Source organism: Castanea sativa, chromosome 11, assembly GCF_040712315.1.
Source record: "Castanea sativa cultivar Marrone di Chiusa Pesio chromosome 11, ASM4071231v1".
Lineage (NCBI taxonomy): Eukaryota > Viridiplantae > Streptophyta > Magnoliopsida > Fagales > Fagaceae > Castanea > Castanea sativa.
Genome location: NC_134023.1, coordinates 21,271,487 through 21,283,592, shown reverse-complemented (window position 1 = coordinate 21,283,592; position 12,106 = coordinate 21,271,487). Strand labels below are relative to the sequence as shown.

The 12,106-nt window shown below is 38.7% G+C and overlaps 1 pseudogene; it reads right to left on the bottom strand.

The window, feature by feature from the left end:
* Positions 1 to 12,106, bottom strand: part of LOC142615460 (wall-associated receptor kinase-like 9) — a 47,436-nt pseudogene that overhangs the window by 1,810 nt on the left and 33,520 nt on the right.

The window sequence follows — 12,106 nt, the reverse complement described above, 5'->3', positions numbered from 1 at the left end:
TTATGTTAAACTTTCTTGCTTACTACACAAATTATCAACTAGTTAGTACATATATGCGATGTTCAAGTCATCTTGTTTTACAGTGCTTCCTTGGCCCCTTTGTGCCAGAAACTACGCTAAAAGGTTTGCCATCTAGACGTTTAGATTTGATCTCTTTGGAGAATTTGTTGATTGGTTATAGACTAATAATGAGGAAGATGGAATCCAAGGAGTTGTGAGAAAAAAAAAAATGGAGTACAAATACATGACCACGAGTGTGGAAAACCAACTCAATTTAAACAAAAAGCTCTTTCGTTTTTAGTACCTTAAAGGCATTTCTATGTCAAACTATTGTATCATTAGAAAAAAAAAAAAAAAAACAAAAAAAACTCTCAAAAACTCAATAAAAAAAAAAGCTGGTAAAATTTATCACAAAAACTCTCAAAAAAACTGTATCACAAGAGAAGGATGGAAAAAAAAAAAAACACTCTCCTTAATACTCTTTGTGGGTTCCAGTTAGTTAAATTGGTAAAATCTCTGACTGTTGAATAAGAGTTCTGAGGTTTAATTTTCGCCTATACCAAAAACTAATTGGTGTCTTGGTCTGATGATCAAGAGTTATCATCAAGAGAAAGAAGACAGTGACACCAAACTGTTTCAACTTTTAAGCTTCATCCTCACAAGTGTCCAATTCGTCTCTCCCAAGAAGATCCCCAGGAAATAAACCTATTCAAGAGCCTCTAGAAAGGATCCTAGGACTGATGCTTCCACTGTCACTTACCAAGGTCAAGTTGTGAAGAAAATCTTGTATGCTTCATGTTCCATGACAGTTTGGTAAGTTTGGATCCATATCTCTGTCTTGTATAGAAATTCCTCTACTCGTAATGCTCCTTTACCTCTAAAGTGAAAGATTCCTTTTGTTTGGGTATGGATAGACTCTCTAACTTGAGAGGTTTGGCGTTCCATCCTTGATCAAATTCTTCTCATCTTTTGTAGGACCTACTTGTACATTAGGCATTGAATTTGCATGCATTTTACCTTAAGCTAGTTGTTTACGGCTTTAGGTTTTTTTTTTTTTTTTGTCTGTGTTTTTGCTTTTGATTAACAGTAAATGGAAAAAATAAAAAATCTTTCGACAAGAGTGCAAGCATATAAGATTATGATTCGCCCTTGTGCATTTGTATATTGGCTTAGTGCAGTTGTTGAAGTTTAGGCTTGCATATGTATACGAAAATGAGTTTGACCGTGTTTGACCATATGTGTGAGTATTTGTAGAATATGGCTTGAATTAGAAGTTCGACTCCTTGTTGGATTTGGAAAATAAAAGAATTTTATTCCTTTTGGGTTACTATTGTTTGAAGTTATCAAGCCCTTATAGAAGTCTTGTCTACCACTTGATTTTGAGTTCTATTTGGAATAGGAGTGATTCTCCTTTTGCATGTGAAAAATAAGTCTAGTTCTTCTTGGTTTTGGATATCCTAGCTAACTCAAGTCTCCTATATAAGCATAGTGCTGCTACGGAAAATTGGAGAGTGTGGGTGTGTGTACATAACACCACTAAGGCATGGGAGAATGCATATGTGGTTGAATCTGGACCTTAGACATGGAATGGCTGTGAGCAAAGGAAGAGGAAGCGTTGGCTAAGGGATTCCATTCTTGGTCTGTGCCAAAGGCGTGACTGCCTAGGGAAGGAAGTAAGATATGCACTTGACATGGTACTCAAGTATTCACAAAAAGGAAGATACTGACTGTCTAAAGTCAGAAGCTATGAGGATACCCTTTATTGGTTGGATGCATGTTGGACCACCTCAGAGACACGTGTATCAATCACAGTACTCTTGATGTCTCTTTTAATGTCCAGGACTTGTTTCCTAAGCAGTGACAAAGTCACCTACCCTTGGGTCTCAGTGCCACGTTGGCACAATTCCTATCCTTTAGTCAGCAAATAATATCACAGCTGTGAAAGGGTCCAAAGTAAAGAAATGACGACTTGACACCTGTCTTTGTATTCATCCATATTCTTTAGATTATAAGAGGGACATGTAGCTGTAGTTTTAGGCAAGAACCCAGGTAGATATTTTAGAGTAGAGAGTAGAAAGTTGATAAGGTAGGAAGGAAAAACACCATTATTGTACAAGAGTGACCTCTTTTCACACATAATACAACCTGAGTAGAGCAAGAACATTCCATTCTTTCTCAAACTATGTTTTTTTCATTCCTTCTCTAGGGTTTTCCACGTACATCTTGTGTCCTTTATGTTCTTACTATCACTTTCTTCTTCTTTTTGTAGTGTCATGTCAAAGCTAGCATCTTTTCAAGCTTTTTCATGTTGAAGTACTGTTAGATAACTTATTTTATTACCTTATATAAGTTTAAATCTAACTTGCATGTACATTTTTGGCGACTTCATTAAAGATCTCTAGTTGTTTCCTTTTAGGTGTGTTTTTGTTGGGTTGTATTCCTCTGTTTGTTGCTACTTTCTCCATGCCTTTGAGGAAGAAAGCTATAGGGGTATTGACTGGTGTGAATGAAAACCATCGATCAAAACCAGGTACGGATCACATATCCATGCACTTTGAAGGCATAAAGTCCTCTTGTGAGGTTGGTCATCATGAGAGCAGGAGTATCATGGCTACCATTGAAGACCTTTAGCGTTCTCAGGCTGCTATGTGGGCAGAATTCCAGTATCTATGTCAGGAGACAGCCATTCCTCAAGCCTCTCAAGGTGTTCAAGATCTGCAAGGATCTCTTTATTTGACCAAGGAGGATATCTTTGCTATTTCTTTTTAAGCTAAGAAGTTGAAGAGTGCTGTTTATGTTGATACCAGGCCTCCTTATCCTGAAGAGATAGCTGGAAGACCTTATCCTGCTAACTATACTCCTCTTATCTTTCCTAAGTATGATGACATGACAGGGAATGCTAGAGAGCACATCAGGCGGTATGTAGATGTGCTGATGGCTCACTCCCATGACCATGAGTTGAGGCCCAGGGAGTTCTTTAAGTCCTTAGAAGGCCTTGCTTTTACTTGGTACACTAGTCTTGCACTAGGATCGGTTCTGAGTTGGAATGACTTGGCAACGTAGTTCATGAAAAAGTTCTTTACTTTGGAGGAAAAGCTCACGTTGTCAGATCTACAACATGAAAAGCAAAGGGTGTCGGAGGGGTTTCTGGAGTACATTTGTAGGTTTAGAGACCTTTCTTTGCTATGCTATTACCCTATGGAGGAGGAAAGGCTGGTGGATGTTTGTATCGCCGGTATGCTATATGAATGTCGACCTTATTTAGAGAATCCCCAGATTTCCAGCTTCACGAGGCTTATAGAGGCTTCGAGAAGAAAAAGTATGTTTGTGAGGAAGCCTTTAAAAAGTTTGACTTCATAAGCTGTGAGTATTCCTAAACAGCCTTGGAGGAGAGAAGGTAAGAAGGTGAAGTCACTGTGACAGAGGAGCCTAAGAGAGTAGTCAAGGGTAAGAAGAGGGAGAGAGGTGGAAATTCTCCTCCTTCTACTGTTTCCACTGAAGAGTTATATAGCATCCTAGAAGTTTGGCTGAAAGATGGTGTAGTGGTGTTACCTGAATGCAAATGTAAGCCCACAGAAGAAGAAAAGAAAAATCCACTTTATTGTAGGTATCATAAGAGATGTGATCACCATACTATGGATTGTTATGCTTTGAGGAATACCTTCCATGATAGGGTAGCTAAGGGAGATTTGGTTATCAAAGCTGGGAAGAGGGTTGACCCAAGAATGCGTAAACTAGAGGTAGCAATGACTTTCTTTATGAGCCGTGAGGATCCCATGGAAGAAGAAGCAAAGAACATGGCTAGCAGCAGCTCAACACCTCCACCTTTGGTAGATGAAGAAATGGTAACGAGAATTCAGTAGGAAGATAAGATACATTCCTTTCTTAAAGGAATAGGTCTTAGGCCAATGGTTAGAATAGAGGCAGCCCAATCTTTGACCAGGATGATGGAAAGGAATCATAAAGTAGTAGTTGTTGAAGGAAGTTTGATTCAAGTGGCATACCAAGAGGCAAAAAATTCAGTTACCTTTTCTAGTAAAGATCTAGCCAACCAAGTTGTTGATGGCGACAGACCTTTATATCTCACTAACTTTTTGGGAGTATGTTGAATAAAAAGGGCCTTGATAGACACTGGTGCATTCATCAATATTCTGCCTCTTCCAACATTTGATGCCTTGGGTATTCCGAGAGAAAGAATCATTCTAGAGCTACTGCATGTCACAGAATAGGAGCCTTACAATAGAGTACTCTAGGGCATATGTCTTTGGATCTTAGGGTTGGGCCAATTCGGGCACCCATTCTTATGCATGTAATAGAGGGGAGTATATCCTATCACATTATCTTAGGCTGTCCATGGCTGAAGGCATATAAAACTGTGGCTTCCACATATCATCAATATGTGAAGGCCATTTGGAGGAATAGGCAAGTGGTCATTGAGGCCACTAGGATGCCTTTTGATTGAACAGAGCTCCATTTTGCTGAGGCGGCTTTATATCAAGGGTATGAGCCTGAGCTTGAGAACATAATTCTTCCTTTTAACCCTATTGCTTTGCAAATGGAGGAAGAAGATGATAGTGAAGTTGTAGAGCCAGAAAAGCCTTCGAAGATAAAAAGAATCATCGGGCTTGATGGTTAGGTGGTATATGAATTTTGACGGTTAAAGGAAGGGGATGAGGAGGATGGCGAGTCTAATTTCCTTAATCCGATACAACAACCAGAAGAGGTTCATGTAGCTGAAGAGCCTGTGAAAGAAGCTCATGAGTACATGAACGACGTTGTTAAGAATGTGCAAGAAGAACTTGGTGAGATCAATCTGAATGATGGAGAAGAAGATGAAAGATTGGTGAAAGTTAGCAAGAGTTTTTCTGAAGAAGAAAGAAGAAAGCTGATAACCTTGTTGAAGGAATACAAGGATGTTTTTACTTGGATTTCTCAAGAAATGCCAGGTTTGAGTCCTAGCCTAGTAGCGCACAAGTTATATGTGGATCCTAATGCTAAGCTTGTAAAGCAAACACCAAGGAAATACCATTTGGATGTAGAGGAAAAGATAAAAGTTAAGGTGAAAAAGCTTTTAAAGGCAGGTTTCATTAAGGAGATTGAATGTCCAAGTTGGTTAGCCAACATTGTTCCTATAAAGAAGAAAGGCAGTTAGAAAAGAATTTGTGTGGATTTTCGAGATCTCAATTAAGCTTGTCCAAAGGATATTTTCCCACTTCCTAATGTTGATATTTTGGTAGATGCAACAACTGGTCATAAATGTTTCTCCTTTATGGATGGCTATAGTGGGTACAATCAGATCTTTATGGACCTAGCAGATGCTCTGAAAATTGCCTTATGAACACTTTTTGGGAACTACTTCTATAAAGTGATTCCTTTTGGGTTAAAGAATGCAGGTGCTACTTACCAAAGAACTATGACTTTGATCTTTGATGATATGCTTCATAAGCAGGTGGAAGATTATGTTGATGATCTTGTGGTGAAAACGAAGAATCCTGTTGAGCATTTATTGTACTTAAGGCAAGTCTTTGAAAGATGTAGGGAACACAACTTGAGGATGAATCCTTCCAAATGTGACTTTGGGGTATCTTTAGTGAAGTTTTTAGGATTTCTTGTTCATCACAGAAAGATTGATTTAGACCCCATAAAGGCCAAAGCAATAACTGCCCTCAGTCCCTCTACAACTTTAAAGGAATTGAGAAGTTTTGTAGGAAAAGTTTCTTATTTAAGAAGATTCATTCCAGGTCTAGTTGAGATCTTGAAACCTCTTATGGAGTAGACTAAGAAGGGAGTGACTTTTGTATGGTGTGACCAATGGTAAAAAGCATTTAGGAAAATCCAGATAATATTGGCGGATCCTCACACAATGGTGGCCCTCTACTTGGTAAATCCTTGCTGTTGTACATGGCCAACACGGAGAAGTCCTTGGGAGTATTGTTAGCTCAGGATCAAGAAGGGATAGAAAAGCCAGTGTACTATATTAGTAGGCTTATGAAGGGACCAGAGTTAAGATTTTCAACTGCTGAGAAAGTATGTTTGTTTTTAACCTTTGCTATGTTAATGTTCAATCATTACTTTTTAGGGATCATGTGTAGTTGGTGACCAAGAGCAATCCTGTGAAGTATCTCTTAACCTGCCCTCAGTTGTCGGGGAGAATGGCATAGTAGGCCATCCTTATGTCATGCGTTGATATCAAATGCATAAGACCAACCGCCTTTAAAAGCCAAATAGTAGCTGATCTATTGGCTAACTTCCCTGGGACAAGTGATTTTTCACCTACCAAATAGGAAGTTTTGGTGATAGAGGAGCAAGAGTGGTTAGTGTATTTCAATGGCTCATCTATGTTTAAGAGGGGAGGGATAGAAGTGGTATTAAGGTCACTAGGGAAGGAATATACGTTTGCTTATAAGCTACATTTTCCTTGCTCTAATAATGAAGCAGAGTATGAGGCCATGTTGGTAGGGCTAAAGGTCGCCAAAAGGTTAGGCATAAAAAAGTTAAAGATATTTGGTGATTCTGAGTTGGTAATAAAGCAAGTTGAAGGAATTTATGGATTAAAGAATCCTAGTTTGGTTGCTTACAGAGCTGCAGTGTAGAGGATTATGGAACACTTTGCTTCCATAGAATACAAGGTGGTCAATTGGAATGAGAACAAGCTTGCTAACTTGCTAGCTACCCTAGCCACTATGTCTGTGCTGAAGAAAGAGAAAATGACACTTTGGGTGGAGAAACAACTTGGTTTGGTCCAGGATGAGCTGTGCTTCCCTTAAGATTGACGGGAACCCTTGTTGAAAGCAATGATTCAAGGGAAGTACATTGGGTTAGAGTTACCAGCAAATATGAAAGACTTTCTCAGAATCAATAGGGATTTATTTTTTAGGAGAGCAGAAGGTTTGATGATGAAGTGTGTCTCAAGGCAGAAGGGATTGACATTGTTGCATAGGTTTCACTATGATATTTGTGGAAGAAGATTGGCGGGATCCATACTTAAGATACCTTTCATAAGGTGTATTACCTACTGATCGGGTACAAAGAGAGAAGTTAAAGAAGCATGTACCAAGGTTCAAGGTAGTGGATGTGAAGTTATTCAAAAGAAGCTTTCAAGGAAGGTGAATGGTATGTATTCCTACTAAAGAAGTCAATGGTGTTCTTTCAGACCTGCATGAAGGAGAGCTAGTAGGGCACCCTGGTGGGAGAAAGCTATGGCAAAGGGCTTTACACCAGGGATATTATTAGCCCACAATGTAAAAGGATGCTTAAGACTTTGTCAAAAAGTATCAAGAATGCCAAAGGCAAGGGGATGAAATACACACCAGCCATCAAAGTCTTCATCCAACTGTGGCTCTATATCCTTTCCACAGCTGAAGCTAGATTTTATAGAACCTATAAACCTCCCCTTGGAAGGATGTACATGGGTACTAGTAGCCACTGAGCTATTTACCAAGTGGGTAGAAGTTGTGGCTATGAAGAAGGCAATAGGTAGCTCAGTCGCTAATTTCTTGAGGGAGAATATAATATGTTGTTTTGGGGTACCTAACAAAATTATTTCTGACAATGGCATACCATTCCTGAACAAGGATGTGCATCGTTTAACAGATGGTACTCCATTTCTCACATGACATCGACAATCTATTATCCCAAAGGAAATGGTTAAGCTGAGATCTTTAACAAAAGATTACTAAAGATATTGGAAAAAATGACTAAGGAGAATGGAAATGGATGGAAAGAGGGGCTTCCTACAGCTCTGTGGGCTCATAGAACAACCAAATCACAAGCTACAGGAGCATCACCCTTTTCTCTACTCTATGGCATAGAGGCTGTAATCCCTATAGATTTAGTAAGACTAGCAGTGAAGCTAGCAGAGATTGCAGGGATACCCAGAGAAGACACTTTGGAAGTTGTGGAAGAAATGCGTGATAACGATGCCTCTCATAACTGCCTTTACCTGGCTAATATGAAGGCTAGGCATGAAGGCAAAGTTTGGGAAAGAAAGTTTCAAGTGGGAGAACTTGTTTGGAAAACTGCCCCGCATGTGCAAGGAGTGGCTGGAGTTGTTAAACACAAGTTTTCTCCAAAATGGGAAGGACCATATATAGTAGAAGAAGCACATCCAACATGATAGTATTGGTTAAAAGATTAGGCAGGTATAAAGTGTATAGCTCCACTAGCGGAGCTCACCTTAAGAAACATCATGCTTAACCTTGCAAAAACATATTTTTATGGCCATCATGTCAAATTGATATTGTGTTCTACAAAACTCATACTATTATAAACGAAGTCTTATGTTTAGCTATTTCATATGCTATTGTTCATAATACATATGCAAAGTCTAGATAGCTTAACGAAACAAAGCATAGTAAAGTTTATAATACAACCGCACGGCCTTTCAAGGCCACAAAATATTACAACTTGAAAATTAGATAATGTTTGTGAGAGAACTATAATTTTAAAGAGAGAAGTCTAGATCGCTTAAAGCTCCTAGCTTGCCTTCCAACTTGTCAATCTCTTTCCTCAAAGAGTTATGTTCTCCGGTGACACCTTCTAATTGAGTCTGAAGGGTAGAACTTGCTTCTTACTGGGATGTTAATTCCACTTGAAGTCTGTTGATAGATTCGTAGAGCTGAGTGATTGAAGTGCTACGTACCTGTAAGGCGGATTCTGTTTCCTTTGCTTTATCGATGCAAGAGTTTTCTTTAACTCTCAACTCGCGAAGTGAGGACAAGGAAGGATGAACAGAAGGTCCCTTTAAGTCCCTCAATGCAGTGACATGGCTTTTTAACCAGCTGACATAGACACTTAGGCCCTCAGTCTCACTCAGTGTGGAATAGAAATCGTCAAGGGGAAGAGCTAGACAACCCTCTTTAGCCTTTGATTGCAGTTGGGATATGATAGACCTAATTTGCTGTTAGAGAAAGCCCCTAAGTGACAAGGTCCATTTGCTGGTATCCTTCATGGTTTTGGGATATTTTGAGAGCAGTTGAGAACAGGTTGCTTTCAAAAAAAGAGAAACCAATGAAAGCAATTGATCAAATTTTGTCTGGGTGCTTTCACTCTCCTGATCTTTGGAAGTAGCTCCAGCTACATCTTCTTTCTCCTGAGGATTTTTAGCATACACCCGATTTGAATCCTCCCTTTTAGCATTAGATTCTTTTTCCTCATTAGAAGTCATTTCCTGCACAAAAACCTCTGGGGTTAGAGAAGTGACTTTTGCTTTGGGTTGAGCTTGGGAAAAAGATTCGGTTGCCTATCAAAGGTCGAAAAGAGAGAAAGGAAGAAAAGTTACTTATGCTATTGATCAGAGGAGATATTACAAGAGCTAACCACTATAGAGAAGAAGATGTACCTTGGGCTTCTTGCTAGAAGGAGTTTTTACATTCTTCTTCCTCTTAGTGACTAAAAGTGTGGCTTTAGGAAGGAGGTTTAAAGTCAAATCACCCTGAAAAATAAGTGGGACATCCACTTGTTGGGCACCACTTTCCCCAAAATTCCAAACATGTTCTCTAATGTTAGACCACCATGACTTGAACCTGGGTGAAGGTAGTACGGTTCTAGTGGGGCAAGTAAAGGGGATTTCAGGGCTTAACACCATATTTTGATGAGATTCTCTCTTTTAAAAGCTAAGGAGGCCACTACAGTGGGTAAAGCTAAAGTAGAGAGGTGTCCCAGTATGCCTTGGTCAAAACCAAATTGGCTGGAAAACCTATGGGGATTATAAGCTAGAGTTTCATAATCATCTTGAAAAGTGTGCCTAAAGGTGAGAAGGAAAAGCATAAGCAACAAAAGAAAGTTCTTCCTTAGACGAAGGGGTGTCTCTGTAACGAGAAACATAAATATTTCCTAAAGACGTGAATAATGGGGGAGGTCCACCCTCTAGGACAGAGTAAGGTCTGGCTGTCTAATCAGTAAGGTCATCCAATACTTTGCTAAGGAAATTGTTTGAGGACACTACCATTTTGTTCCAATGCTAAGAGCATTGAAGGCCTTGGGGTGATGGCAGAGGTTTCTTAAGAGCTTAACACTTTAGGGATAGGAGCATAATTCCTAAAGTGTTCCAATAACCATATTTGTTCAAAAGCAATAGGTACAAAAGTTTCTACTTGAAATCTACCCCATGAACATTGTAAATCAAGGGCAAAATGATCTAGGTGAGAATACAAAGTTCTTAAAAAATAAGGAGCAAGGGGAAATGATTGTCCTTTGGCTAGTTTAACAGCTAGAGGAAAATATCTCCTCAGAATCTTCTCGTGGAGATATCCCTTAAACAAATAGCGGGAAAGTAAAAAGGCAATAAAGGCTTCAAGTTCATAAGAGCTAGAGTTACCTTCTCCAACAACAAAGTCGGTGCCTTCCTTCAGGGAGTCTCCATTGGCTTTCTCATCCTTGCCATTAGCAAATTCTTTCCAAAAGTACCTGATCTATCCCTAGAAGTTGGCCCTAGAGCCCTTGTCTCTGCCAACACTAGTATCTTCTGGTACTTCTTTGCTGGGGGCTTTCCCTCTTCTTGCTGCCTTCCAGACTAGTTTCTTTAGAATTTTCTTCACTGCATCTTCAAGAAACTTCACACATCACGAGATAAAGAAACGTTGACTACTTCACCATCTCCGAACAAGGGAAGTCTCAATATTTCATAAAAATCTTCTAAAGATGAAGAGATTTCTTGACACCCTGTGAAGAAGGTTTGAGTAGTGGGATTTCATCGATATAGGAGAGAAAGAAGACTTTCACTATCATTGCTGATCTCCAGACTAGAAAACACAAGAATGGTGTCCATAAGTTTCACTCTCTGTAAGATGTCCATGAAAGGAGGATGAGCCAACACCCTTCGACACCAACTTTTCCAACCTCTGGAAACAGAAGTGTGGGATTTCAAACCACATCTACCGTGGGAGCAAATTCTCCTCTACAGGTGCCAAGCCTAGGAATATGCTTTTGTTGGATTAATCATAGTTTGTATCTCATACAAAATATACGCAGTGAAAAATAAATGGATCTACTTCATTCGTAATTGATAAAATGTACTATGTAAATTTTAGAATTTAAGAACAAAAGAGCGTACCTTGAAGCGGTGAATTTCATAAACAAAGATCAGAAGCACTTGAGAATACTTTTAATCTTCACTCCAATTCCACTAACGCCCAAGAAGTGTGGTCTCTCAATCAGTTTTTCAAAAGGAGAATGATAGAGTGACTTACACTCACATACACACCATTTCACAATAGTGTCTCTCTTACATAAAATTCTATATGTTTCTCCCTTTGTATCTAACTGATCATCTAATTGGGCTGGCCTTTAGGGCCTTTCCAATTGGGCTTAAGTGTGTGGCTTGGAGTGGTATCAAAATGGACCAATAAGACACTAGCTCTAATGGGTCTTGGGCTTTTTTGTTAACTCTTGACAAGTCCAAAGTTACGGTTAACTATATTTAATACCACTATATAAATATACTTGCACTGTAGGCCTTATTTATAAATTATATCTCAAGACTTTATTATAGATGCAACCCATTCATAAAATATTCGTAGTAATACAAAGTCATGAAAGTAGACTGCCACTTTGAAGATTGCTACATCTTAATTCCTTGAGTACCCAGTTTAATCCTCTAAGTTATTCATCATATATTTATGAAATCCAATTTCATAAATATATACTTTAGTAACTCCTTACTGAAGTGGTTAGGCCTAATACTCTGAATAACCAAACTCATTAAACTTATCTCAATATTTTATACCTCTGTTAAGAGACTATGAATTCCATCTTGAGAATATATGTTCCATCAACACTAAATGTGACTACCCAACATACTGATGTTTTGATCGTTATTTTAGATTTCACTCCTGATATAATAAAGTAACCTATACCTCATGATCAACTTCATTATCCTCTTAGGATTAAGAGTTCATGTAAATATAAGTCGTGAGTTTTTTATTCATTTGACAGTCGTTAGGAGAATAATAAATCTCACAGCGGTCTAGTTTAATATGTTTTAACTCTTAAAACATATCAACATACCAATTAGAAATCTCCATTTCCATGATTAAGACAAATAATTTTAGTTGATATATTTTAGTCTTCGCAAATGAAATGCCCAATTTCATCACCGACTACAAAC